The sequence below is a fragment of the Lepidothrix coronata genome, unplaced genomic scaffold, assembly GCF_001604755.1.
Source record: "Lepidothrix coronata isolate B3197 unplaced genomic scaffold, Lepidothrix_coronata-1.0 Scaffold9, whole genome shotgun sequence".
Classification (NCBI taxonomy): Eukaryota; Metazoa; Chordata; class Aves; order Passeriformes; family Pipridae; genus Lepidothrix; species Lepidothrix coronata.
The window spans coordinates 1710178-1737721 of NW_016690189.1; positions in this window are offsets into that span (position 1 = coordinate 1710178).

Genomic DNA, 27544 nt, shown 5'->3' on the forward strand with positions numbered 1-27544 from the left:
TATTCCTCTGTAAAATAAAAATGCAGATATAGAGCTCTATGTGTTGTTGGCACTGGTACTTCACAGGTCTTGTCACAGTAAATTTAAAAAAAAGAAGATATTTGCTAATTTGTCATTATAAAAAAAATCAAAATTAAAAAAAAAAGGCATTAAAGTGATGGTCCCTTCATAAGTCTGGCAACAACAGGGAAAAACAACTTCACAGTCTGATGTTGCTGTGGTTTGGCAGTCAAATGGGTTTGTGTAGGCTGCTGTTGGCAGCAGCTTTCATTAGCTCAGGGCCTCCTTTCTGGAAAGACAGAATTGGGCTGCCAGACAGAGATGTCCAGCTTGTGCAAGCAGGACTTGCTTGTACGCTGTCCTGCTGAACAGCCCTCTTGGGCCTCTCCCATCTGCCTGCCTTTAAGTGCAATTCTCGTATCTTACGACATCCCCTTTAAAACTTTCAAGGATATTATCTAGCAAATACCTTAATTTATGTCTAATTCCATTACGCCTAATTCCTTATCTGACAAAGGGGTATAATTTACTAATTTCCCCCTTCTGAGTTATGTGGATCTCTGAATCGAACACTCTCTTTCCTTTTATATGGGTCACTAACAAGTTTCTTTGGAGTCTTTCGATAAAACATTTTCTGGCCTTACATTTTGGCATGTTGTATTCTTAAACAAGCAGTGAAAATTCTTATCTTCTTTAAATATTTGGGCTTTAATTTATGTGTTTGCTTTAAGCTAAACTTCCTGTTATATTGTAGTAACCATTAATAATCATGGCAGGACTTCCCATCAAGGAGAACTGAGTCACATTCCTGTATACTTCGAATAAATGTCACTGCAAGCTGGATTTGCGTACTGTTTTAATTATTATTCATATTAAAACTAATCTAGAATCACTGTAATGTTCATTGATTATCTTTGGTAGATCTCTCAAAAGAGAGAGCACTTGCAGAAAAAGAAATCAGCACTATTACTGATCAGATTATTGTTATCCTCCGGGTGCATCTGGTCCATGATTGCAAAAAGATCTGAAGGATTTAGCTCTTTTTCTTTCTGACTCCCTTAATAGAAACATAAAATTATGAATTCTTCCCTGAGTGATAGCATAGAAGGGATTAATCATGTCCTCATGACAATAGAATTCTTTTCATGTAGTGGCTGTTACAAGAAAATATTTTAAAACATCTTTTAGAAAAGAAGTCTTCTTATTGATGTTGTACTGAATATACTTGAGAAAACACTTTCTATACGACAAAATTTTGAAAATTATACCTTTCCAGAACTCTGGAGATGAACCTGGAGAAGATTCTAGATCTCTCAGGATCCAGAAAGACTCCTAGATAAATTGTGCATAGGGAATAGTGTGTAGCTTTATAATCTCCCTATTACAAAACTTTTCTCAGGATGACTGTACTAAGACAAATTTTTCAGTGCAGTTAGCATTTGGACTGGAGGTAATAAACTTTTGGACATGAAGGGATAAATTTTCAGGGATGTAGTGATATTTGCTCTGTTACTTCCATATGTCCCAGCAATGTGATTTTTTTCCTCTGTAGTCCAACATTCCAATACCAGAGAATCATAGAATATGCTCAGTTGAAAGGGACCCACAAGGATCATCAAGCCCAACTTCTGGCCCTGCACTGGACCATCCCCAAGAGTCACATCATGTGCCTGAGAGTATCATCCAAATGGTTCTTTAACTCTGGCAGGCTTGGTGCTGTGACCACTTCTCTGAGGAGCCTGTTCCAGTGCCCAACCACCCTCTGGGTGAAGAACCTTTTTCTAATATTCAACATAAACCTCCCCTGACACAGCTTCAGGCCATTCCCTCAGGTTCTGTCACTGATCACGTGAGTGAAGAGATTGGTACCTGCCCCTTCTCTTCCCCTCACAAGAAAACTGTAGACTGCAAGGAGTCTCTTTTTCTCCAGGCTGAACAGACAAAGTGACCTCAGCTACTCCTCACAGGCTTCCCATCAAGGCCCTGCACCATCTTCATTGCCCTCCTTTGGACACTTTCTAGTAGCTCTATATCTGTGTTATATTGTGGCGCCCAAAACTGCACACAATATTCAAGGCGAGGCCGCCCCAGTGCAGAGCAGCGCCGGACAATCCCTCCCCTTGCCCGGCTGGTGATGCTTTGCCTGATGCCCCCAGGACACGGTTGGCCCTCCTGGCTGCCAGGGCACTGCTGACTCAGATTCAACTCGCCATTGACCAGGATGCTCAGGTCCCTTTCCGCAGCACTCCTTTCCAGTGCTTCATTGCCCAGTATGCGAACTCCAACACTTTGTGCATGAGAGTTTGAGGGCTCTCCCGAAAACAAGAACTTATTTGCTATTTTATTGTCTGTCCCCCCTGAGAAAGGAACTTTATTCAGTCAATAGAAGAAAAGATCTCTACCATGTCTTACTATCCTTGCAGCAATGTATTAAGAGAATAGCTACATTAAAACCTTAGGTGCTAGAAATTAATTTGTGTAAGCAAGAAATTGCCATTGTTGTGCAGCTAAGCAGGTGTACTCTGGCTGTTCTTTAGTTTCTTTTGGGTTGCTGTGGTTTTTTGAAGGATAGAGGGGGTTGGTTTATTACCCTGGAGTGCATTTTTCTTGTAGCTGTACACCTAGATGTGGTATACACAGATTAGTACAGACCGGTACTTTGAGTGATACAGCTGAAGACTTTTTCCTGGCATTGTTCTAAATATTTTGTTTGTGGTAATAAACTCAATGTGGTTTTGTCAAAGTTAAGACCAGCCAAACAAATAGACTTGTCTCCATCTCCTCTCTCTGCATTATTCAAGTAGCAGTGGAATTCTGTCTCCATTTACTTACTCTTTGGCTTAACAGGTATGTATTTAGGTCTTCTAGTATTTCCATAAGTCTGTTTTGCAAATGAATTATCACTTCTGTTTTGCCATTCTGTATTTATTCCAATCTGTCACTGTCAGCCTATAATGAGATGTCCAGAGCTGCGGCAGGTGCAGTTGTATTTATTGCCCTACATAGATGAAATACTTTCTGTAGATTAAATGCTATTAAAAAAGCTATGGACTTTCTGCTGCCAAAGTGCATTGCAATAGCATTTCTTGATTGCTTCAATACTACAACTAGATCTCTTTCTCTGCATTCTAGGGTGAGGTATTAATTTTTATTTTTTCTTTTAATTAATTGAAACAACTGAAGAAATGTAATCTTTTCACTCCCATAAAATTCTGAGGCAGCTAAGCTGATTAGGTACCTCCTTATTACTTGACTTAGGTTAAACAAGATATGCTCAGTGTGAAATAGTTTGCAAAGACTAATTGTTACAGCCAATCTGACATGAAAGTGGAATGAAGAGGTGAACATGATCCTGTGAAAGACAGTTCAGTCCATGCTCACACCTTCTGAGACTTTTAAATGACAAATGCTACTCCTTCTTGATTGACTCATTATATGGAAGGCAGAACTAATGCATAGCTAACTCATATATTAGGCATGCCCTGCATAAGGCGAGCACTTTTAAAAGTTCACATTAAGAAATGTGAAGTGGTCAAAAAATTGTAGTCACAAACATTATTTTTCTCTCAGAGAATATGACATCTTTAAAATTCAGCAGATTCTCTGATGCCTGTCAATGTGTCTGCTTGTTTTGAGGAAGAAAAAGATGAAATGCTGCTTCTTGGTAAGGTTAAACCCTTTCCTTTTCAAGCATACCTCGAATGTTTTGACTGTTTCAAAATACACATTCTTAGTTTGCAAGAAGAAATAAGAATGTAGATTTGTATGCTTTAAAACTGATAGTATGTTTACATTTATCTCTTACTTTAATAGACTAATCAAATCTATTCAGGTTTGTCTAAAACATATAACTTAGTTTAGTTCTCTTTACTATTAGAACATCATTTTGAGGAGATAGAAATAGCCATGTTTGGTCAGATACTGAGCCACCTTTGAAACACTGTACAGAGTGTGCAAGGTTTACATAGAAAAAGGCTAGATTAGGTCACGCACAGATGCAAGGGCTCAATCCCAGATACCAATATCAGTACACAAGCTGGTTTCAGCTGTTTTATTTCAAACACCAGCTCAGATAATTCAGCTTAACGGGAACATGTTTTATAGTAACTCTTTTATTGCAATCTCCCTGCAGAGCTAGTAGCATATGTAAATTCAAAGCTTCACTGAAGAGTGAAGCTCTGCCCATGACTTTAACCTATGTCTCTGTTAGTACCTTGTACAAGACCAAATGAGTCAGCAACCTCCTGTTCTTTGTGGAAAAGTCCTAATAAAGAATTTTTGAAGAATTTTCTTTTAAGGAGGTTCATTTTCATCTAATGAGAACATATGGTTTTGGCAGCACCAATCTTTAAAAAAAGCAGTCAACCTTTCTTTTATTTTCCTCCTTTAGAAAATATCAACAAAAGTACTGAGCTCACTTACCAGTAAATCACCAAGTAGCATGAAGTATTCCAAATGTAATCATAGCTATCCTCACTTGCAGAAGGCTTGGAATGATGTGAATCATAACTGCACTTCATAACAAAGATAACGCCGTGTAAATGTTTCTATTCAGAAGCAATGAGTCATGCTACAATGACCGTCACTTAATCATCCTGACTAAACAGAGGATCAACATTTACAACTGAATGTGTTAAATTTTGAAATATTTTGGAGAAATATGGCAACGTATAAAAATCTGTAAAAGCTACCAGTCTATATTAATTCATGTTACCTAAGAGCTACTAGTTTTACTTTAAAAATCTGTGGCCAGTGAGGCATGAAAGGCAGTTATTATTTCAAAAAAGTGTCAGGAAGAATAATCCACTTGACCTTTTAACATGCTTCTATGTTCCTTTCTCAGGAGATGAATGCAATGATATAGTTGAGAATAAAACTTGCTTGAGCAAGGATGTCAGACTAGATAAGCTCCAGAGGTCCTTTCAAACCTCAACCATTCTGTCATTCTGTAATCTCCTGTAACTGAGTATTGCAGTATTGATGATGATCAGAATTGGTAGTATTTGAGTAAAACAAGAAGTGCTGAACTGCATTCTAAATTTATATAGGATCTCTACTAAGCCTCATAGACCTAATACTGTATGTTTTGCCTTTTTTCTAGGCTCTGTTTTTCCTTTACATCTGACATAACTTCTGCATGCAATGCTTTCCACCTGTGATTTAGTCCGTGTATTCCCCCTTTGACTTTGGAGAATGTTCTGCAGAGCCATTTCTGATTTACTGTCCTCCTCCAAGTTCTTTTACTGATATGACATTCATCTGGTGGTGTTGTGCTGATACTGTCATGTCTCCTGCTGAACACTATTTTCTTCTGTCTTTATAGCATCCTATCTGCATCCATCCTCTTGAGGCAGGGAACATCTGGTTTTTACGCACTGATTAACCTAAAATGGAGACTCCAGGGCTCTCAGGTAATACAAACAGATGATGAGGATTGCAATATGATGTGAGGCTCCAGCCTAGCCTATTGATTTTGCCTACATATGAATATTAAGTTTTGGAATAAAATCTGGTGCTTCAAAATCAGTTTTTAAACTCCCAAGGATTTCCTTAGAAGCATTACTTCATCTCTGCTTTCCTAGGTAATCTAAAATTGAAATTTTTAATAATTTAATGTTCAGCTGGCACTGTAAATTATATCTACTGGATGCTATTTAATAATACTTTCTATAGGGAAGTGAAGCAGAGAAATATTTTCATAGATTATGAGAGGAAAGTTTTCCAAACACATAAATAACATTCTAATTGGAGCACAGAAAGTTTTTCTTTTTCCTTCAGAAAAAAATAAGAACAAAGACTTTGTTATTACACAAAAAATGCCATCAAAACCATTCTAAGGAATAGTGCTGCCCTTATATCCTTGAGCAAAGTGCAGTAAAAATGCAGCCAATAAAAGAATCAAAGTTTAAAATTTCTAGAAAATAATCAGGATCTTTAAGAGCAAAAGGGGTTATGTGCTTTTGGAGAAACTTAGTTCTAAATATCGAGGATACAACATATTCTTAATCATTATTTTTCTCGCTGATTTTGGTGGGCCTTTCTTACCCTGATGTAAAACTTTAGATCCCTAGTGAGAGCAAATGAAAGAACTAGGACAGTGGTAAAGGTGAACTTGGGGAAAAAAAAACTACCACAGTTGGATAAATCCTCTTCTTTTATGTTAGTTCAGACAAACAGTAGGTATTATCTTTTAAAAGACAGTTTAAGCACAGCATGGTACATTCCCTTTCTAGAAGGAGGACTAGATCATTGTCTGTGTAGTAGGGTTGTAATAGGGAGGTAGAAAACTAGGTTTCTTAACTTTAATCTTAGTGACACAATCTATTGAAAATTTACATTTTTACAATCTCTTGCTATCAGAGAAAAATGAAGAGTGTTAATAATGTTGAAGAGCAAGATAGTTGGCACCACTGCTGGTTGCTATTTTTGCACTGTAGAAGAAAAAGAGTGCTCTTTATGTCCTCTCATGAAATCCCTCCTTCTTGGAGTCATAGCCAAGCCCTGCAGCGAGCACACTCTCATGCATTGTACCAGTACATTTGGCTGTGCAGCCACCTACTCCCACCCATCCCTACATACTGTTAAAGCAGCTCTGGGTTTTCAGCAGGGTAATATTCCCTGGGACAGATAGGCTCCCCAGTACACAGAAAAGCCAGGATTCCTCTCTGAAAACAGCAAGCTGGAAACCAGCCCCTTTTACTAGGATGTATTTAGGTAGCTCAGCTAAATGGAGCGAGTGTGCTGGATATCTCTGAGAGGTTTATGCATCTGGTTGTATATCCAACAGTGGAATGTCTACCTTGTTTTGCTGGCTGCTAACAGTGGAAGGGAGTCTGCCTTGAAGGTGGTTTCTGTGTCAGTGGTGTGTGGTGGGTTGACTCCAGCTGGGTGCCAGGTGCCTATCAAAGCCACTATCACTTTCCTCCTTAGCTGGGCAGGGGAGAGAAAATACAATGAAAGGCTCCTGGATCGAGATAAGGACAGGGAGAAATCACTCGGCAATTACTGTCACAGGCAAAACAGACTCAGCTTGGGGAAATTAGTTTAACCTATTACCAATCAAATCAGAGTAGGGTAATGAGAAATAAAAACTAAATCTTAAAGCATCAACTCCTATTTTCTTCCCAGGCTTAACTTCAGTTTGGGATATGGGGGACGCTTCTGGCGGCTTCTCACAGGAGCCAACCCTGTAGCTCTCTTGCTACCAAAACTTTGTCACACAACCCCCATACAGGTGTGTAAGAGCTCTTGCAGCTAACACAGGGGCTGGAAATGGATGCCTGCCCGCCTCATCTGGGTCCTGCAGGCACTGTGGGGCAGATAAGTAGGCCTGAATGTCTCCCACCCCTGCTAGAAGGCTGAGTCCTGGCTGAGACCAACAGAGGCAGCAGCAGCCTAGGAGGAGAGCGGGAATACCATCAGTAACTATGATAGCAAGATTAGGAGATGATGACTGGCACTCAAAGCAAACTGAAAACAGATGCAAACCAACCCAGTCAAACGAGCAGGTGTTTCATTCCATGTTCCCTGTGCTCTCTGATGTGGTAGATGTGGCTCCAACATTAGTTGTCACCTCCAAACTGTTTTCCTTCATGTACAAGATCAGCATACGACATGTCTATAGCAAGCAAAAATTGAGAGTGATAAGTCATTGAGACAGGTGTTATTTTCTGACAGTAATATAGTGATCTAGTTTATTTACAGCCAGTCATAATAGCTAAAGAGCAGAATGTAAATCTTGAAAAGGGCGTCAAAGGTGGAAAGACAGCTGTGGAAAAATGTATGTGCCAAAAGAAAGGAGAGCATTGGAGATAGAGTAATTATTTTTTGGCTTATTTATCCCTACATGTTTTAGACATATCATTAATTAAAATGATACAATGAGTGCGATGGCATGTCTTTTGTTCTCCAGCTGAGTTGTGAGGAAATGGAAAGTCTGAATCTTCTTGGTATAGATAAGCTGTAACAAAACTTAAATTAGAAAAAAAAGCATTCTGCAGAAAAGTCAGTAAGGATCCTATAGTTCAGTAGAACATGGCTCAAATTCAAACTCTTTTTAAGTGTTTACATCACTGCCTTTGTTCTGGATGTCTGCTGGCTATAATCTAGGTTGTACAAGGTCTGAATTCATAGAGATGAAAATCCCCCTTAAAAGGCAATGAGACTCTTCAGTATATGAGATACATATCAAAAATAGATTTAATAAAATAGAATGTTCACAAACACATCATATCGTCCCTTCCTCTAGTCACAGAAGTAATGACTCATTCTTATGACACAGAAGGTAGTGATATATCAATAAATTTTTCAATAAATTTTACTTCTGATTCTTAATTCTGGTTCTTAATTCAATTAATTTAATTTTTAAAAATAGTTATACATCCTATTCATGGTGAGTGAAAGTACACATTATAACCTCAGTTCTGACTCTATTTATATGAAATTATTGGTTTGTTTACATTTCTGTTATTTTACCAATAATAGCCATAGCAAATGAAAATTAAGAGAACCACAACATTTGTATGAATATCAAGTGCTGTTTACCACTACATTATATGGCAGCCATGTGATTTCTTAGCATTTATTAAAATATTCTGTTCACTATCATAAAGAATAAGTAACTGAAAAATGCAGAAGACCAATGTGTATTCAGAACACTCTCATCCAGTGTGTTAAGATTTTTTTAACTGTTTGTACTACATCTTTTCTCTGGAGAGAGATCGCATTGCTGCAAAAGAATTGCTCTTCACAGACAAGTGGAACCAAACTTTTCAGCTTTCGCAGTGCTCAAAGGCTGCTATTACTTGAAAGGAGATGATTCCTCCCATTTGTATGATATTATGGTAGTTTGTCAAGTTGCATCAGGTGAATTTTCCTTGTCCTGTGAAGACCAAACAGCTGATAACGTTTGGTCTGAGCTACAGGTGCTGATGAATTCTTAACATTTAGACATTAAACAGAATACCTATAGGCAAAGACTTTTTTGTTATTTTCTTGAAAAATGTACATTTGCATTCCATCAGGTTAACGTAAAATTTGCTGAAGTGGTCATCTTTGCTTTTGCAAATCCATTTTTAAGAGAAGTCTCTTTTTAAGAGAGTCTATGACTTCGAAAGTTTGGAAATACAAGGAAATAAATGAGTAAAGGAAATTAAACTCTTGCAAAGAGGAAATGGAAAAGCTTATCAAGTACCTGTCAAATTCTGAATACTAGAGTTTTTTATCAACAGTCATGAGGAAGTTACGAGCAACTAAGAGCCACAGACAGCTATCAATATTTATATATAGATCCATGGGAAATGTAGTAGTGCTGAATGTAGTCTAAACTGGTCTTTTTCAATCTGCAGCTTAATGTATATTGCAGAACTTCCTACTCCAAGAAGCAACCCATCCATAGGGAAAACAATGTCCTTCGTAATGCAATGTTCCAGTTATGGTGCATCTGTGGTTTTCTCCTTTCCCCTTTTAGAAGGAATATCCTTCAGGACTGATGTGATTTCACATAGGAAAGTATTTCACATAAATGGCAAGACAACAGTTGCTACTACTAGCACTCATGAAGTGAGATCAGAAGACTCACAGGATATCTTGCAATCTTTTGAATGTACACATTTTTCAAGGTTTTGTCTGTTTTTTATTTTAATTTACAATTTTACTATTTTAAAAGAAGAGTTTGGGTCAAGTAGTATTTCTCTTTATACTTCTCTTATGAGAAGTGGCTACAATACCATTGTTTCTACATCTTTGGTTTTGTTTTAACATTGTACTATTTTTAAATTTTGAACATCATATTCTTATATTGACCTGAATACAGACACATCTTATGACCTTCACAGCTTTTTGATGACAAAATCATTTTACATTTTCTGCCTCTAATAGAATTAAACCTCATCCTCCTAAGCAGCAGGAATGAAAGTGTTCAGAGCAAAGAGCTGAATATTGGCAAACCAGTACCCATGAAAATTGATTCTATAAGGCATTGCAAAATTGCATGATCTTCTAAGTTATTGTGGGCCACCTTAATATTTTATACAGACAGACAGGATAGAAAATCAGGTGATGAGTGGAAGGACTCAGTAAAATATGATAAGGAAATTGTCATAGATTTAAATATGTGTGTTCACAAAAAGAAAGGAGATGTGTCATATCAGTCAGTGTTTTATTTCTTGGTATATTTTGAAGTGATGTCTTCTTTTTCCAAGAAGCACGAAAACCACCAAAAAATCAGATTTTTTAAATGGCTTAACAGTAATTTGCAAGGAGAAATATTGCACACAACTCCATTGCTTTGGTGGATAAAATATGTGACTCAAAGTTAATTGATATGAATGAGTATCCATGGATATTCTGCTAATTTGACTGGACATTAGATGAAGTCCAGAAAGTAGACAGCATTCATAAAACCTCAAATAACAGTCTGAATTACTTCCAGCTCTGGATACACACACACACAAATATATATATAAAAAATTGTAAACTGGGAAATAGGCCATGTGTTTAATTAATTCCCACATAAAAAAGTAAAGGTCAGTTTGAGGGCACTTTAAAACTCTTCCTGAAATTCCCTTTTCCATTCCAGTACTCACATGTTGGTGGAATGAGCATACTCTGATTTGCTTCTATTGGGTTAAAAAAGCAAAATAAAACACCAAAATCCCAGGCAAAGAAGAAAAAATCTCCAAACCAGTGAAAGTAAAGCAGGAAAAATGTAGTTTTCCGTTCTTGCTCCAGATTGACCTTGCAGTGCCACCAGTTTCAACATATTTCTGCAGTGTTGTGTGAGCAATATTCATATGACATTAGGGATAGAGAGCATTTGTGAATGGTTCTTCATAACTGAATTTCTGCTACTGCATGGGTTACAAAGTCAAATATCCATAACTTTCTGTCATCCTAAGGTGAAATAAGCATAAGAAGCACCCTAATTGTCTCAGTTTTTGACCAGTCTTAAAAATCAATGGCACTGTTTGCACTCAAATATAAACAAGGGCAAGGCATACAGCAATGCAAAAACCTACCGCGGTGTTTCTCAGCTTTGGGATTTTGACTCAAATATTACTAGAGCTTTAATTGCTGACAATTAGATGTTTTTAATGTAAAATCAAAATCCCAGTTTTACATCTCAGTTTATGGATTGACTATTCCCTTTGTAGCCTGTCTTGGTTTGAGCTGCCCCCCCACACCCCCCCGGGAGCCGGGGGGCCTAGAGGTGATTGGTCCTGTGAGAGTTCCCTCTGAGGGATCAATCACAGCTGTTCTTTTTCACTCCCGTGAAAATTAGATATCCACAACAGCCGGAAGTTGTTGGTAGAGTGTAGGAGTGTGTGGCCGTGTGTGTCTAAGAGTGTGTGAGAGAGCCCAGGGGTGGCAGGGTTCCCCCTGACAAACTCGGGGGGGCCCTGGGCCCCACAGCCCTGGCTAAGCCAGGGCTGAAGGCAGCGTGGAGTGTTGTGAGGGAGGGGGATAGACTCACAACCATGAGGTAAGAGGGAGAGAGGCAGGCCCCTCGCGAGGGGGCAAGGCCCTCTTCCCCTCCCCAGCTAGGCTGCGGGGCACTTGGGACAGTTTATAACTGGATCGAATGCCTGTAGTCAAAGCTAGGGGGGCTTCCCCCCCACACACACACTGCATATGAGAGGCTCAAGGGGGTGGATTTTAAGGCTCAGCATTGGAGCCGAGCCAGGACATGGGCCGGAGGAGGCTCGGTTGCCAGGAGCAGCAACTGCAATGTGTGCAGGAGATGGAAGAATTCCAGGCAGGAATTGGAGATGGGCCAAGAGGCTCGGGAATTGCCCCTGTGGTGATTTAGATGGGGGGCAGCCAAAAACTGACAGAGGAGGAATGATTCCCAGGACGCGTGCACGTGACAAGCCAAGCTGAACTGCAGCAGCTACGGAACAGAGAGAGAGCGAAACAGTCAGCAGAGGTTTCTGGGTGAGAACTTTTTGGTGAAAACTATTTGGGGTAAAGAGTACTAAGCAAGGCCCAGGAACCCTGCAAATCCTGGAGAGTGAGAAATTGAACATCTTACTCTCTAGGGAGGAAACCTTCACTAACCAAGGAGGAAGGATTCAGAGCTACCTTCTGGGACCTCATGATGAAGATAAGACCTCAACAAGGAGCTGAGGACTGGTGGGGGTGGTCAGAAGAACCCCTTTTCCCTGATACCCCAATGAGAGAGAGACTGTTTTAACTATCGGCCTGAGGGCTTCTCCTGAACTGATGTGAGAGGGCTCAGGAGGTGGTAGGATTGTTAATATTGTGTATATAATTGCTTCTTAGTTCCTATAGTATTTATTTGTGTATAGTAATAAATTTTATATATTCCCTTCCCCTATACTGGGTTGTGCCTGCCTGAAAACTTCTCTTCGGTGTTGAGGTAAATTGGGGGAGGCTTGGAAATCGGAAATTGGATTTTTGGGGCTCTCAAACCGCGACATAGCCTTAGCCAGTATATGTTACCAATCTCTTTGCTGTAGTGTTTGCAGGAGTTAAAATTGGAGGCTAGCAAAACACATTGGTTTACACCACTTTATTTATGTGTCTTTATGCTTCATATGCTTCTATAGAGCTTCACAGCATTCATTCATTTCCCATCTGCTTATTTGAAAAGCAGAAGGTTCAAAAATACCAATACATACCAGACATACAAATCATTATTACTGGCTTTGTCTGGCAGTCTTAAAAATGGTAACATTCAGGTGCATACAAATCATCTATTGCTTATACAGAGAAATAAACTCTCACTAAACAAGATTTTTAAAGCTCTTTTAGAACCAAGGCCTCGAGAAACCTCACTAGACCTTTTTACATGAGTTCTAGATTGCATAATGACTGCTGGACATTGTGAAGTACCAGCTCTCCATTTGATATGATACAGAAGATTACTTTCTACACACACACACAGAGAAATTAAAAGAGCTACTTAAAACATAAGTTGTATCAGTTAAAAGGAAAACACCCTAATGACACAGTACCAATTTAATAAAATTGATATGAAAGACAGAGAATTGGTAGAGTGCACATACGTTCCATCATTCGCCTTCAATGCCGTGGGTTTTATTTCATGGGTTCCTCTTATGCAGCAAAGAACCTCAAAGCCCAAACAACAACAACAAAACCTGTTATTACTCTTGAGATAGGGGAAACTTTGCCAAATTTAAGAAAAGGTTATTGAAAAGTATCTCACAACTTACGTGGTCTGTAGATGTACAAAATTTTGTGAGAATTATCTGATAAACAGCTAATGCTAACTCCATCTGATAGTGCTTGGAGTTGACAGAAGGAAGAGACATTAAAACCAATCAAAACATGTTTATGCTTCTATTAGTTATGGGCTGCTTCCTCTCCTTTTTCTCTTGAAGCCAGGAGTAACTCAGGAAACTGATCTCAAATAGGGCTATTTTTACTCCCCAAAAATGGCACTGACTTGACACCGGAAAAAAAATTAGTCTGATGCCTTACCTTGCCGAGATGCTGGCTGTCAGATTCATTTACTCTTCAATCATGGGATTATATGAAAAACTGTTATCTATAAATTGCCTAGGTGTTCAAAAGCACCTGAATCTTTTAAATCTATCTTGCTTCATTAGGAATGCAATCATTTCATCCTTAGGCAAGAAAGAATGTCATATTTTTTCCTATCTCTGAATTTAAATTTACATAAGGCCAAAGAATACTTTAAAAATTAGCCTTCTTCTGGGTTCATCCTTCTCCTTTCCCCTAGCTGTGGGCTGAGGCATTCTGTCCTGCCTTCTCTAAACTGGAATAAAGTGCCACATATTAACTGAATTAAAGGCTCTGTAAATATACAGCAGAAAATCTACTGAGATTCAGAATATTTGTTGAGAATATTATTTCCACAATTGCAGCATAACCCAGGCTAGGAAAAAAAGATCATATTTGTGAGAGTCTTGAAAGTAAAGCAAAGCAAAACAAAAATCAGCTTATTGCTTTCTCTCTTCTGCCCTTCCACCTGCAAACACAAAAAAAGTTTGACAAGGAAATATCAGCATGGGGAATAGAAAGAGGACTTCTTTATATAGGTAAACTGACAGGTTTGTCACTCTATTCCCCCTCTTTGTGTCTTGTTATAAAATCAGACACTCTTGGAAAGCATTTTAGATTGCCTCTTGATGCTGGCAACATCCAAAATGTTTCAACTTCAGATTTATTTCACAGAATATGCTGCATTGGAAGGGACCCACAAGGAACATGACGTCCAACCCTTAGCCCTGCACTGGACCATCCCCAAGAGTCACACCATGTGCCTGAGAGTATATTTGAGAAGTATGTTCTGGAATTAGACACCTCTCTCTCGCTCTGTTCCTTAGTTAAGCAGACTCTGTTTTTCCACCTTCACAAATGAAAAAGTTCAGCAGGATCTGGGTTTTTAATGGTTTCATTTTATATTACAACACCATTCTGAAATTCTTCAGAAGTTGGGGCACACATCTTTGAAGTGATATACAAAGAGCACTATCAGTCTTTCAATATTTTTTCCAAAAACCCTCACACAAGATAACTGCAGAAAACAGAATACCTCTGATTTATGAAAATAATATATATGTCTAAGCAGTATCTTTGACTTATTTTGTTCAAATACTTCATAGAGAGCTCTCAGATTGAAAAAAAAAAGCAAGGTCTGAAATTAGTGTGGGTGTATTTAGCTCAGCAACTAACTGCCTGTCAAAAGGTTTTAAGTACAGTACTTGATTGTAGGTCAGTCCTCAGTGGATAAATCACAGAAGCAGCCACAGATAAGGCACAAGATTGGCTGTTCTCCTGCTGAGGAGAGACTGCATTAAGGTAGACTAATGAATACTGAATCATTTTCTCATCCTCAGGGTGGACACCCCTGTCAGAGCTGAGTCACTGTGAAAGCAGTATGCTGAAGTAATTTAAAATGCAGCAGCCTCTAGTGCTGGTGACAGATGGATATAAACTTGGGCACGATACAAACTCATTTTTGGCCTTCACAAGCCATGAGTACAAATATACAAGAAAATGAAAGATAAACTGTTATAAAAGTCTCCTGTTTGTGCATACTTGAGGAAAGTGTAAAGTGAAGACCTTTTATAGCCATTTAAAATGACCTGAAGGGACTGTCTTCTACAGTGGTCAAAAGTGGATATTTTATTCCAAGGTTACTTTGCTGCTTTTCTTTTCTTTCCAGAAGACTGCAGAACTTCCTGCAATAGCCAGTGTATTACTTCTGCATAATGAAACTGCATCTTTTACATTTTCCCCTAAAATTTTTTTCTGACGTCCTCACCACTTTACCAAGTCAGCTGGAGGTGTTGCAGAATCAACACTGCAGATATGAAAAGCTAGAGGTACATTTTGGTTTTGTCACATTTTAAATAGAAATACATGGTCTTGTTTGAGAGAAAGAAGATAAAAAAGGTAAATTTAGCAGTTTGTACCACTTTGAAGGACAGGATTGATTAAATGAACACCATTAGACTCCGGGTGAGAAATTACGCAATAGTTTCCAATTTGGCTGAGAGATATGTCTTATGAGCTTGACTCTGCACTGGATTATGTTTTCTGCTTGTATAATCCTGGGGTTTGACACTGGCAGCTACTCACAAGCCTTGTGAATACGGACTTGCACTGAGCTCCCAGGTGCCTTTCATGGCAGTCAGTAACCAGCTTGGGACAAGCCCAGGGGATGTGCTAGATCACACTGCCTGCTGGGGGACTTTCACAAAGGTCCAACTTCTTGCCTTCAAAAGTTGCCTTCTGTCAAGCCTTTGAAAAAAAGGTGTAACTTTGCACAACCCTGTGATATCTCTGTGGTGAAACCTTGTTAGTCAAGTAGTGCAAATAATGCTGTCTTGGCACAGAGCAGCCACAGAACATATCCTGTAAAGAATGATATTCATGAAAGAAAGAAAGGATAATGAAGTTTCATAATATACATGCATGGATTCTTCTAGCTAGTCTGTCAAAGAGTAGCCTATGGAAACCTAAACTGGAAAGTTGCTTGTGGCTATGAATAGTCACTAGCAGAGTAGCTTTATGAAAACAATAGCTGTAATACTTGCATGCTGTTGTGTGTCATTTAAAGCATAGCTGTTCATTGTAGAAAATCAGACTTTTAAGATGACCTTCTGTTTTATTTTTGGGTAAGCTAATGCTTGCATTGCAAGGGGAACACTTAGTGGTTGTTTCTCATTATGGTATGTGTCACAAATGCGAATGTCAGGAAGGTCTGAAATTTCACCTCCTCCAAATAAATCTATTGTGTTAATGTTCTCTTCATTATGATTTCATCAGGATTAATTAAGGTAATCTGTTAATAATATGCTGCACATATTTGATATGCAAAACCAAACCCACTGTACAATTTATGTTTCCTTACAGCTGGTGCTTCCCATATTCACAGTGAGGAGTATAGACTATATGCATTAGTCTACAACACCTGTCAACGGTGTAGACTAATGCAGCTCACCTTCCTGAACCAGGAGGTGCCCTAGATGACAGTGAAGCCTGGAGCTAGCAGCAGACCCTGCTGGAGTCAGAGCTTCTGCCCTGGTCAGCCAGCTGAGAAAGCAATAGCCTCATTTCCTTCCCAGCTCAGGAGGTTCAACACATTTTTAAATTATGCTGGTATAAATATATCTTGGCTATTGCATTTAAAAAAATAGTTCAGGATAAACTTATGCAATGTCCAATATTTGCTTTCAGACTTGTCCAGTGTACACTCTGAGGGCTCTATAAATTGCCTTACTGGCATGATTCATCAGTAAGTATACACAGTAGACACAGGAGTGGGCTGCTTATAATTCTCAGTAAAGTGCTCATGATCAGCAGAGAGAAATTGCTGTTGATGGCAATGGTAGTGTCTTATTAACCCCTCTCTATATAAATATCTGAATTTTTGCAGAAACCATTTTTAAGTGTCTTTTTTTTCCTATTTGTTGGCAGATCACAGGATAAAGATTTGATGTCCTTTGTATCTTTTAAAAAACATGACAAACCATATTTAGAGGCAACAAGATCTTGATGTATTTTTATATTGATGCACAGAACCAAAATAGTGCAAATCTGGTTTCTGATTTCATTGGACTTGGCACTGGCTCCTGGATATTTACATCTTAATTTCATCCACTCAGATGTGGTATGCAATTTAAGTGTTTGTGAAAACTACCAATCTAAAAATCCTGCAGACCGAAGCCTTCCATTTATTCACTTGTTAAGTACAAAGTTCAAGCTTCTTTTTCAAATTAAACTGCCTCTATCCATGCTGACCAGACCACCTTGAGGGAGGAATCATTTAGATTCCAACCACACACCTTCCCCAGCCTCACTCTTGTGAATGCCAGCAAGAAGCTGATTTGTGCAAGCTGTTGCATATTTCTAATGGATACACTTGTCTATTGGGAATAATGCGATCAAGTAACTTCTAGAAGATAAAAATTTCAGGTTACTACTGGTCTGGGCTGGATTTGAACTGATACTCCAGAAGGAAATTATTCTCTCCCATTACCAGCCCAGATACACTTTGGACTTTCTTTGGGGTTCTAAGAAGTGTCTTAATCAAAGCAGACCTATCTTTAAAATATATTCACTAACAATTAAGTGGATTGTCCAAGTTTCAGGCTGTATTAACTGCATCGAGCTGTGGTTGATATTTAATAGGTGAGGAAAGTAGCACACAGTATAAATACAATACATGTATACTATACCTTGTACACCTTTCCCAGAACAGTATCAGGGTTTGAAACAGCTTATATTAACTCTTTGTTTTAGAGAAATATTTTACATTTCACATTTCACATTAACTCTTTTTTTTTTTTTTTGTACAGTGAATCCAGAAGGAAGTTGAGGTTTCCTCAGTTAAATCCTTTTTCATGTTGTTTGCAGCTGAGAAGTTTTTCACTGATATGCTTACCTTCCCCCCACTCTTTCATATTTATGAAAAGGACATAAATGAGACTGAATTGATTCTGAAGTAAAAGAAGGAGCAACATAGCAACATGTGCATATTCCAGTTGTATGGATTATGGGAGAAATACAAAACCTCCAGGTTCTCATTTTCCCACAAGACAGCCAATTGTGACACTTTAATATATAGGCATGAATATGTCAGAGAGGGAGTGAGGAGGTGATTTTTTCCTATCTGTTGTTGCAGCTTGATGGCTTCGGTACCACATGTGCTACTGGCACTACACTGTAGCAGGCTAATGAAAAGCCTCACTGTCTTGGGGAGAAGGTAGGGAGAGATGTGGTGCATTCCCCAGAAGCTTTGTTGACTCTCTCATTTGTGCTGTTGCCACTGGTCTGGAATGGAAAGGAGCTTGGTTAGGACTTCATCATACTATATGCGGCATACTTGGTTCTTAGTGTGTGACCAACAAAGGGTGCTGACCCTCACCGTTCGTGTTACAGAGGCATAAGTTTCTGGAGTAGAGTATTGATTTCCCTAGTCTTCACCACTACTTTGAGTGCCCTGAAAAGACACTAATAATTTTTTTGCTCATAGAGAAACTATCAGTGCTATTATAGTGTGGGCTCTAGGGTGGTGAAGACAAGTGGGACAAATGCTCTCAGGGGCAATGGGCATGCAGGCACTGTATAGCTGAAGCCTTGGCAACACCTGGCAATTGTTGTCTATGGCATCATATGTATTGATTAGTCTGCAAGTTCAATGCAGACAGCCATGTGAAACAAGTGACGTTATCCTATTCATGAACTGTGAACTTGGAAACGAACTCACAGTAGGTGAGACAGAAAATTAAAATGCCTATATGCCTTTCCTGGTTTCAATTTCCTACCTTCCTCAGTGGTCCAGGATGTTTTTATTTGCTTCTTATGGTGTGTTTTTAAGGAACTGGTCAAAATCCTCCAAGTTTTACTTGGGCAGAATTTTTCTTCCACATCTTGTTCCTTTTCTGTCATTTTTCCTGTCTAGAACAACCAGCCTTAAATCCTTGAAAAAAATAGATTCCAGCTCCTCTTGACAAACAACCCCCTGTTCTGCTTTGCCGGGTGACTGATGGATTAGTTACAGGTACCCTTGCCTAGCCTGTCTCTTTCGGAAGCCCCCCCCCCCCCTTCATCTAGCAGAGCTTCCACGTGAAGGAGTGATTACCAGAGACTCGCAGCCTTCTTCTTCTAGCCCTCTATCACTTTCTACCTCTACATAGATGAAGATACCCAGATAGACAAAAGCTTCAACCAGTTTACTGTTTGGAACCTGAGACATATGAGAGTCTGCAGTACTAAAGAGAACTCATAGGAGTTGAAACAGATTTCGCAGATCATTACAGGACTAGCTATTTGCACTTGACTATCATCTGCTAGGTTGTTCTTATATCCAAGTTTCTCAGCTGAATTCTGTCTATCTTTCCCTCATGTTAAGGCCTCTGGGTTTATTGTAGTGATATTTTAGCCTACTCGTGGACTGAAAGCAGTATGAGACAGTCACCACATGCAGGAGGGAAATTTGGTACATTGTAAGAATACCACCAGCTTTTTTCTTCCTAGCAGGTAGTAAGAAATAGCTTCACCAATTCCCCAATCTGCAGTGCTTTTATGAGAATTTTGAATCTTAAACTTCAGCCATTAGATTAACAGCTCAGGTCAAAAAATTGCCTAATTCCTAGCTATATCCCAAGACTGGTCTTCAATCTATTGGAGGGAAATTTTCACAGTGGAAATATCTTTTTTCTGGTTTGTTAAGGTAGTTGCACTGTGGGCTAAACAGAGAAAAATTGGTGCCTTTTTCTCCTTGCCCTTTCCTAAGAGGTGCATTGAGCAGTTCAAGAGTTCAGATAACTATTTAATTCAAATGAACTTTGCTTGAAAGCCTCATCCCAGATGAGTTGCTCCCACACAAGAAGAGAAAGCAAAAAAGAAATAAAGAGAAGGTGGCTGTGGAGAATTTCTAGTCTCTACCCCATCATTGTAGACAGTTTGCCATGAGGGCAAAGATGAAGCCTAGACAGGAATTCAGCTATACCCTGCACAAGTGACTGCATCTCTGGGTGGTGCTTTGACACTCATTCCCTTTAGCTTTCCTTTTTTAACCTGGGAGAAGGCTACAGACTGAGGTAAATATCTTAGGTGGAGAAACAGACAATCACGCATGCAGATATAGCATGTATGCAAATAGCATGCAGATCCATAGGAAATATCCCAGAAAATATTATGCAGTTATGTGTAGGATATTTGAAGCTAGACTAGGCAACCTGTTAATGGACACTAGGAGAGTGTTGTTTGGAGCAAGCATTTCCAAACATGCTTAAAAGATTGAGAAGCTTTGAGTGGTCAACCCAAATAATTTTGTAGATTATTACATCCCATTGACCACTTTAGCATTTCTGGCTTCTGTTGTAGTACATATGTCACTTACATCCACCTACACCCACCATGATCCTCAAAGCAGGTGGCAACTCACTAAAAAAATCAGCACGCAGTATGGGACCCTTTGATTTATGATTTATATATTTCCAGCTCAGATTCTAATTTTGCAAAAGAAGGCTTCTCAGCATGCATTAATAAGAGATTAATGTTACATCCCTCCCAAAAATAACTGTTCATAGCCTTCCTTGTTTGTTGGGAGCTCTCCTTCTATTCTCAGCAAGTAGCTTCCTGTTATGTGGATGATGTCCAGATGGCCATACTTTCACCTTTAGATCCTGTGGTGGGCAAATTTAGAAGCAGTCCTTCTCAATCTGCAAAACATTCTCCCAAAGGCCATTTCATTTATTGAAGGAAGTTAATAACACAGTGGATCTGCTTACTTAAATTCTTAGTTTTATTGTCCCAGCCATCTCAATGTTACAACACAAAAAACTAATGGAAAGTTAAGGCTATGCAGAGTCATTAGAAAAGCCACCTTAAATCTTGATTTCTGTCAGACATATGTGAATGAAGGTCAGGTACCGCAATTTTTAATTTTACAACTATAAACACTGAGTTTGGAAAAGGATAAGTAATTTATTTCTCTTTTGTTAAGGCATGGGTAAACATATTCATGTCACTAAAACATTTGCATTATTTAAGCATTTGAATGAACTTGAATAAATTACTCATCTGAAAAGGCTGTAATTATTTTTGCCCAGACATGAATAAATAACTTTTTTTGCAGCATCTGTAAGCCTGTATATGAGTTGTAAACTCATATATCAGTTGAGTCACCTGGATAAAAGCCATGTTTTAATAAGACAAAGAAGAAATGAAGTATATTTGCTGTCAGCCTCCCCTACTGGATCTACAAAAATAATTGTAATGGATTTTACTCCTTTGAAAAAAAAAAAGCCTGCTAACCCTTAATTTACTTGGACAAACCAAAATAATTGTGAACCATCATCAGTGACCTTCCTCTTAGCTGACAGTTGGTTTGTGGCAGACAAAGCTGAGTAATCACCCAACTGCGGTAAAAACCAAAGCCATGTACCTGATGCAGTCTGGTTCTGAACTATCATTTGTGAAACATAATCTGTCGGTTCATTATGAAAGCTTCATAATTTTGAATATTTTGTCCTTCTGTCCAGATGCTGAAAAATTGTTCAAGACTGTTTCTTCACAGTACATTTCATTTCTGAATATACAGAGCTGGATTTAATAGCATTCTTGTTTCCTGTTTTTAGCTTGTTAGCTTTGGGCGTTCCAAATATCTCCAATGTTAAACATTTTCCCTAGAATGAGTAGTAGCAGACTATCATTTGAAGGAACTGACATTGAAAAAGTCTGACTCTCATTTAAGATGTCTTTGTTGCCAAAACAAAAAGAGAGAAGAAACATGGGAAATTACAATTAGATACTAGGAACAAAAAATTCACAGTGAAGGTGATCAACCACTGGAACAGCTTGTCTAGAGATGTTGCACGATCTCCACCCCCAAAGATATTCAAAACTCAACAGAACATGGTCCCAAGCAAGGTGAGGTAAATTGTCCCTGCTTTTGAAAAAGCAGAAGGAGCTGAATTAGGTGACATCTGGAAGTCCCTTCCAACTTGAATGATTCTATAATTCAGAGCCTACCATATGACAGATGACAGCAAAGTATTCTATGATCATTGTCAGTTCTCAGATTCTAGGTTCAAAATATGATTATCTTTCCTGGTGAAAGATTGCTCTGAATTCTACAGCAAGAAAGATTCTATATATTCATATTTGAGGAGCACGGAAAATCAGAATGGGAGAGATTTCAAGCATGGAGAGACATTTATGGAGCTTGAATGGACTGATATCTTATTGGACTGACTGTTATTCCCTAGTTCATCATTGGTTTTATAATAAGTTTAATGTACCCCAATGTTATTCCCCTCAATCCCTCAGATTTTCCCACCAAAACTTGTTTACTCCCCTGTTCTCCCCTGCTTTCCCGCTCCTCTGTCACTGATCGGCTGAGAGTTGTCGCAGTGCAGAGTGAGCCCCCATTGGTCCCTTCCCTTGGATACCCATAAGTTACACCCACCTTTCCCCTGTCTCCCAATCCTGTTTTACCCTGGTTTGTCAATCCCATGCTCCGCCCCAGTTATGAATCCTCCCCTCACCCTTACCCTATATAAGTCCCTGTTTGCCTTTAATAAACTGGCATTGCACCCAGACCTTCACCTGCGTCTGAACCCTTTTGTGTGGTGCCGCGTCCCTATCCCTTTCTCCCTCGGGCCGTGGCACGTATTCATGCCACCACCTTTATGTCGCAGACCTACAATCATTTGTTCCTTGGAAAACTCTTCTTCATTTAGCAAGCTTTTGTTCAAACAGGAACAATCTTGAATACATTTGTGAGTTTTGTCTTGATGGAAGTTAGGATTAGATTGGGCCTGTAAACAGAAGAGATGACTGAAATATTCTCCTTTAAGTTTAATGAATGCTTAATGATAAGTATATGTCTTATATAATGTATATACATCATGTATGAAATTAATTTACTGTTTACTAATTTGAAAATTAAGGGGGCTTTGGAAATCAAAGCAACGATAATGGAATAACTCTTCATGCCTTCCTGTGACATGCAGTGAAAGAATCAAAAGTGGTCTGAGGGAGTTCAGATGTGCATATCATATTAGGCAATGGGTGGGTGGTGCCTGCTGTAGGCAATAGTGAAAATGACTCAGCAATTGAACAAGCAAACACGGACAAATATCTCATTTGAAGCATACTTTTTTTTTTTTTTCCCCTTCTCTCTTGCCTTTTAAAGTTGTTCAGCTTAACATGTTGGAAACATTCAATTTGGCTTTAGCTTCCTTTGATAAGGAAATAATTAATGATGGGATGGTGAAATGAGAAACGTACCTATCAACATTTAGTTTGTCTCCCAATTTTACTTGGTTAACAAAGTTCCCTCTAGAGCAGGCAGAATAAAGAAAAGCATGAGCTGACTGTATTGGCAAACAGTTATTTTTACCATACTCTGCCTTTCTTTCTACATTCTGTTAAGAAAAGTTATAGATAATAGCTGGAAATATCTTGATCTGTGATTTAATGGTGCTAAAGACTTCCCACCTTCCCACACATTTTTTAAGAGAAAACATGGAGAACAGGAAAGAATTTCAGGTTCTGGGCAGCAGCACCACACAAATTGTTACTACTTTAACCAGTGTCAGGAATGCACGTGAGCATGGGTTAGTGGGCATAATATACATGAAAATTAATGACTACTACTGTTCCTTCATGAGAGTCAGCACTATCAAACACATATCAATGAGAACTAGACTTAATGCATGTAAATCCTTCACTGGAGAAAGAGATCCATATTGCTAAGATTGTCATATTTCCAACAGGTAAAAGTGGTGGAGTAGAAATGATGGGACATGGTATGTAGTTCTGTGCAGTGGCAGGCTATGATCCTTGTCTCCCAGTTATGCTTGATGCAATGTTTCCTGTTCAGGGATGAGATGCAGGAGCCTGCTATAGGAAAAACACTTGTCCTGACCTTATCTATACAGCATAACATGCAAGAAAAAGAGAATTTCAAGCAGCCTGGATCATCAGAAAACCATGCCCTTCCTGGGGGTAAGCCAGTAACCTATGAATTATCCTAACATCCAGATTTGACTGTTAGTAAAAAAGAGAAGACATGGCAAAATAACATCTGAACTACTGATCGTGTAAATCAAATTCTGTTCAGTGCTTGTCTAAACCAATGACTAAATTGCATTGGCCATCACAACTCTTGGTTGATTGGAGAAGAGTAGTATTGTACTATGCCTTACTGTCTCCAACTTCTTGCTTTCTTCTTTTCCTTACTAACCCAAGAGTGCTACTTCTTAGCTCTTTTCCATGGTGCAAACACAGATCAGGATTTACTTTCTTTTCATCTGACTTATGCCACATCAGTGAGGGCTATCAGAGTGGTTGGGAAGGACCAAACTAATGAAAATAAAAGATAAGTATATATGTATTATAGTTTTTCTTGGATAGCTATACTTAAGATCTTCTACCAGATGAATGTGCTGCAATCACATTGAAAACAGGTAAAGATGGTCTTTTGAACTTTTTTAAACCTTTGGAAGGTGCTGGACAGGTTGAGAGGTGCTGAAGATCAGTATCCAGCCATTTCCACTCCTATTCCTTCTTAGCAATGGAAAGACTATGCAAAAGTGTTGCTGTGACACGATGATGCAAAATGAGGCACAGAGCAAGTACTATACATATCCCAACAGTGCCACTATATAACCTATTAATACACTGCTTTGAAAACCACTAATAATTTTTTTCTATTTTAGACTCAACACAGTACCTAGTTTAAGAAATTTGACTTAAATTATCCTGGTAATAGAAGTTTTTCATTTAGAAACAAAATCAAGAGATGAGCTAGCAGGCTCCTGCAGCTCCTGGGCTAACAGCTCTGGTTCTGGCTGCAGTTTTGACAGCAATGTACCTGTGAACTTACTTATTCAAAAGTTAATATGAATACATTTTCCAGTTTTTCTACCTCTTAGTCTTTTAGAACTTTGTATATGTTAAAGGTTCAGATTACTTTACACTATTTAATATTAGCAACAGCTTGTTGTGTGTAATTCATAAAAAACTCAACTCCTTGTTTGTTTTTTCTGACTCTGAACTATCTTCTGGCTGAGGTCCTCTGTTTCTTGCTTTACATTATAAGAATCAGTCTTCCAAAGGCAATTGTTCCACTAGGAAGGTAAGGTGAAAAGGCAACTGAAATAATACAATGTACCATCAAAATAAAATGTGGTACAATTTTAGTTTATTGCTACTCAGGGAATTCCATTTCAGTATCTTTCCCTCTTTGCCAAGAGTGAGATAAACTAGTGAGTGTCAATACACTTCTGGTCAAAAATTTCCAGTTACATAACATACTGACACATAAGTGTTGTTTATACAAGACAGAACTAAAATATACTCCCTATAGACAAAAGACCATTAACCTTAAAACTTTCATTACTTCTACATTCATGATATCCCAAAGATAAAAACTTGTATTCTTTTCCAAGAAAAAAAGCTGTGAGTCTCTAGCAAAGCATGCACAGCTTCCTCACGGTATTGAAATTTTAAAAATTGCTTTAGATGAGGTTTTAATACACTTTTGGTGCCACTATGTAGCACTCAATGTATTTCTGAAGGCTTTTGTAATGGTCAATTTGTTGCTTGATAAACTTAGAAAATACCAGCTTTTTGTGAAAGTAGCACTCAGTAGTAGCTGCGCCCATTACTACAGACCTGTATAGATCCACTCTACATACCTGCCGGAGACCACAATCAGGGTTTGAGGAGTCTGTTACTTTTCACTGTAAAGTTACAGGGCCGACCAATGGCCTTTCTGCCAAGAACTTAATACCTGAGCTGAGATGAGGTGAATCAGTAAGTGTAAGAAATCATAGGATACGGAAGGAGACAAATCTGGAAAATGCTAAGGTGCTTTCTTCTATCAACCCTTTGACACTTCACTCAGACTTTCCACAAAAATGTCTACAAAGCCAAAAGATAAAAGCAAGTTAATTGGACTCAAAATCAGAAAATATACAGTGGTTTCTGCAGTGAGAAATGTTTTTTTTGAGACTCAGTAATGGGTCTCCAGTTTTCTAGAGTCTAGGAGCAACAATTCCTTATTTTGGTTTTTCATTTTGTTTTGCGTTTTTGTTTGTTTGTTTTTTTGTGGGGTTTTGTGTGGATTTCTTGTTTGTTTTGGGTTTTTTTTGTTTTTGTTTTGGGGGTTTTGTTAGTTTGATTTTGGTTTTGCTTTTTTGACTGAATATTATTTAAACTAGTTGTTTCATAGAAACACAAACTGATGGGAAACCATAATTTCAGGAAATGCCACTCATTGGACAGAGAGCTGAATCCCAAAAGACTGAATAGATGTCACATTAGAAGAGAGGGGAGAGAAAGAACTGTCATGTAAGTAAAATAATTAAAAGGCAAAGTAAAAAAATAAGTAGCTATCAGAGAATAAATACTTTATTGTTCCTTATTTTCACAGAAGCAATTCCTTTTTGCCTTTCACAGAGGCAAAGCTTTTTCTGCATTGAATGCTGTGTTGGCAGCCTAAAACACTGCAAACCTTGAATAAATACCTGTGCAGGACTAGCTTCCATGTTCACTATGCACTCAACTGTAATGACAGAGATAACAGCCCAGTTGATTCCTTCCTGATCATGGGCCCATTTCTATTGCATTGAGATCAGCATGAATTTGGAATAGTTCAGTTGAAGGTAAAGAAGTTATTTTAAATTGATACCAAAGTAATACAGAACAAGCCCTGATTCACAGTGGGGAGATCAGATAATTTCCTGTATTGACTACAGACATAATGCAGGGCTTCACTCACTGAGAAGTGAATAAAATAGGTATTTTATATATTGTTTAACTACCAATTAGATTTAATGTTCTGTCTGTTGATAAGTTAAATAACATTTGCATTGACAACAACAGTTGTACTCCTTGCTGTCTGCTCTGTGCTGCTGTGATAATTATTATTTTAAAGCAAAAGTGAGTCTTTTTCCCTCATTTGATAGATACAATCCATCATATGAACTGTGGATTTCAAGCACACTGAAGTCCATTGGAAAAACTACCATGGCTTTCAGTGAGTTTTAGATTAGTCTCTTGAACAGGTCAGAGCTCTCGTGGAAAATAATAGCATGAGACCTTGTAATTAACTCTAAATATATAATGCCTGGGCTTGGGGGTATATTTGAAGGAATCACAAAATCTCAAAAGGGATGAAGCTGGAAGAGACCTCCAGAAGTCACCTAGTCCAACCCCAGGCTCAGGGAAGGGTCAACTATAGTGTGTTTCTCCAGGGACATGCAGGAACATAACTCTATTTCTTTACTTTTAAATGACCAACTTTCCTATTTTAATTTTCTCTTACATAAAACTCTGTACTACAACTTACTCTAATTATTGGATCATTTTGGCAAATCTTCTGTGGCCTCTTGTCAAGAGAGTGGAATCCTGTTGTGCATTTTACATTTAGTATTACAGTTGTTTTTTTTCACTGAACAGGGCACCAGGATTTGAAGTTTTAATGTAATTTTGGAAATGATTGTAATTATTTGTAATTTTGACCTTTTTATGGTTCTATATTTTGATTGCAAAGCACTCCACTTCTTTA